General features: G+C 44.3%; 1 non-coding gene across 1 annotated transcript; it reads right to left on the bottom strand.

Moving 5' to 3' along the window:
• Positions 1-107, bottom strand: LOC141653979 (small nucleolar RNA R71). The gene has a single exon (XR_012547564.1). It is a non-coding gene; the product is annotated as a small nucleolar RNA R71 (small nucleolar RNA).
• Positions 108-3487: the final 3380 nt, after the last annotated feature.

The following is a 3487-nucleotide window of genomic DNA, read 5'->3' as shown; positions in this document are numbered from 1 at the left end:
GCCATTAGAGCTCAGATCACGAGCTTTAAACAGGGACCTGATGAGAACTTTCATGAAGCATGGGTCCGTTTCAAGAAGCTGGTGCGAACCATTCCGCACCATGGGTTCGAAAAATGGAGCTTGTGCAATCAGTTCTATAATGGGCTGTATGACGATCAGAGGGCTATTTTGGATGCTGCAGCCAATGGCCGATTTACTGAGAATATGGGAGAGACTAAGGGGTGGAAGATCATTGATGATTTGTCCACTCATAAGGCTGAATATAGGAATTCCAGAGGCAATCAGAGGAGGAGTGCTGAATCCCCTTCTGTAGCTGCATTAGAGGCTCTCTCGGCGAGGTTTGACAAATATGAATTAGGAGGAGCTTCAAAAGAAGGGATGTATCATGTGAATGCTGTTTCAGACGGTCCTTTCGTCTGTAGAAGATGTGGAGCTGAGGGACATGTTTCAGAAAATTGTCCTAGTCCCTTTGAGTCTTGTGCTGCCTTTCAACATTATAGGCAGACAAACACGTACTATGAGCCGAATGTCCACCCAAACTTGAGGTGGAGTAGCCAAAATGTCCTGAATCCGACTCAACCTCCACAACAACAGCAGCAGCAAACTTATGTGCCCCCTCTCAAGCAACAACAGTACCAAAAACCTCCCTATGTGCCGCAGCAGCAACAATCTCAAAATTCCGACTTTGCTGAGTTGAAGAATATGTTGCAAAAGGAGTCCCAAGCTAGAGAGGCCGGGATGAAACTACTAGAGAGCCAAATTGCTCAATTGGTTAGCAAGAGTACAACTCGAGCTCCGGGACACTTACCGACTCAGACGGACCAAAAGAGACCCTTAATGCCATCACTTTGAGGAGTGGGTCTACCCTTGAGGGGCCCGTCATGGTCGAGGACGCTGCTGAAAAAGATGAGGCGAAACCGAGTCAAAACAAAGCTGGAACGAGCAAAGGAAAGAAAAAGACGTCTACCAGGTATATCAGTCGATCGACTGACATACCCTCGATCGATCAAGAACGACAAACGAGCTTCGGTCTGTTCAAGTCAGTCGATCGACTGACCTCACTGGTCGATCGACTGAGGCCGCTGCTGATAGTGAACCTTTTCGTCCTCCAATGCCTAATAACTTGAGGGATCACTTGTTTCGGGGTACGACAGTCCCGAAAATATTGGAGCAAGACCCGAGTGCTGATGGGTCAGTTCCGGTTCCGAAGTACGACCCAATGTCGATTAATGGTTCACATTTGAGACGGTCTGAAGAGGGGTCAAGCTTCAACAAGGAGAAGGTAGTGGACTTCCAGCCTAAGTCCACTGATGCCGGCATGAGATATTTAGAGGAGAGGGCTAAGTTACTTCTTACAGCCCCTTATCCAGAGAGACTAGTGCCGACGAAGGAACAGGTATCTTTCAATAAATTTGAAAATGTTGTTCGTAGCTTAAACGTACAAGTACCTTTCCTTGAATTAGTTAATCAAGTGCCTGCTTACATGAAGTTTATGAAGCAATTACTGTCTAAAAAGAAGTCACTTGAAACTGTGCATACTGTCGCATTAACTGAGGAGACATGCTCTTATTTATCCCATACTGCACCCCTTAAGCTAGAAGACCCAGGAAGTTTTTCTGTCCCATGTAATATTGGCACCTTTCCTATTGAGAAAGCCTTATGTGACCTAGGAGCCAGTATTAGTGTAATGCCTTTGAGTCTTGCTAGGAAGTTAAAGTTGAATAGGTTTGCGATCCACGACATGACAATCTGAGATGGTGATCGCTCTGCAGTCCCGGCCAATAGGAGTCTTAGAGGACATCCCCGTGCAAATAGGGAAGTTTTCTTCCCCTGTTGACTTCGTGGTACTTGATATGCCCGAAGATGCACACATACCTATCATACTAGGTAGACCATTTTCGCACACCGCTGCTTTGGTGCGATTATTGATGTTGGCTCTGGGACCTTGACCTTCAAAGTAGGAAAGCATTCCATTGTCTTTGCCCAGACGGCTAGGAAGAAAGACCCCATGTGGCCCGTCACTTGCAATACGGTTTCTGAAAAGAAATCTTATTTTATACTTCCTGATATGCCTGTCTCTATTCCTACTCCTGTTGTGACACCTCCGCCCCAGACTGGGAGTAAAAAGGAGGACGATTCTACTGTTTTAGATATCGCAGGGGCTGGTTTGGGGAAGGAAGAGCCGCATGTTGCTCCAGCTATGAAGGAGCCCATCGTTTCAAGAGGCGGTCTTGGATGCCTTAGCTATGGCACTGATGAGGAGCTTGAAGATGAGCCAGTCAGAGTAGGGAAGTCCGACTTGGATTCTGACGAGCTAGAAGAGGTCATTGATTGGGGAGATGATGAAAGTGTTGATCCGTTGAGCTCTACGGATGTTGAGGTCGAGAAGGGTGCAGCTGAGAAGATGAGCACCATTGAGGCTACCTCCTGTAACCAGAAGCCGACGAAGTGGGCCATACCGTGGCCGTTCTTGATCAACTACTAGTTGATCACATGCTTTACAAACATTTTTTATCGCTTTTAAACACTTTTTATTGCTTTTGTGTGCGCGAGACTTCGCATTTAATTTTGTTTCTTAGGATTTTTAAATGCTTTAGACTTTACTTTGGGTTTTGCGCAATTTTGGGCGCGTATTATTGTGTACTTGCAGGTTTTTAGACCTCATTAGCTCAAGTTATTGAGCAAATACGAAGAAATCAGAAGTTACAAGAAGATTTTCGACGATCGATCGTCCGTAAGGTCGATCGACCGTCCGCAGCTTTCAGGAGCTATCGTTCCTTTCACCTTGGTCGATCGATCGAGTGATCCGTCGATCGACCGCCCGCACTCTTTGTACTTGTTCACGACCTCTCCCCTGCTGTGTTTGGTCGATTTGCGGAATTGAGGGAGTTTTCTACTCCACCTTATCTTCCGTCATTATTTATTTCTTCTATTTTTCTCAATTATGCACATAATTATCGCTTCTTTATTGTTTTCTCGATTTTATGCGTGGTAGTTTGTTTGTCTTTTCAGGTACTTATTAGTAGCACTGCTGGCTACTGAAACCTCCTAGCTCACGCTGGTTTGGGGAGTTTTCCTTTTGCGCTTAAAGTCTTGTGAGTTCCCGAGTTTACTTCTTGTCATATTTATTTATTTTCTCGCAAATTCCCGTTTCTCTTTTCTTCATTACATGATTTTGCACAATGGGGACATTGTGCGATTTGGTTTGGGGAAGGGTTTTGCGTAGCATTTCATTTGCTTGCATTCACGTTTACATTTTTGTCTTGCATTGTTGTTTATTTTCCTTTACATATACAAAAATACCAGAAAAATTGAAAATTTTCAAAAATTCAAAAAAAATTGCACGTTTATTTTAGCATATAGGTCGAGTCGGAACGGTAGTATTTCAATGATGTCATTGCATTTGCTTCTGTTTATGCCTAAGCCTTGCTAATTAACATGTTATTAGTAGAATCATATATGCATAGCCCACGAGTTTCGTTAAATT

Source organism: Silene latifolia, chromosome 4 (genome assembly GCF_048544455.1).
Source record: "Silene latifolia isolate original U9 population chromosome 4, ASM4854445v1, whole genome shotgun sequence".
In the NCBI taxonomy this organism is placed as follows: Eukaryota; Viridiplantae; Streptophyta; class Magnoliopsida; order Caryophyllales; family Caryophyllaceae; genus Silene; species Silene latifolia.
Note: the sequence above shows the minus strand (reverse complement) of the source record. Positions and strands in the feature narration are given on the sequence as shown.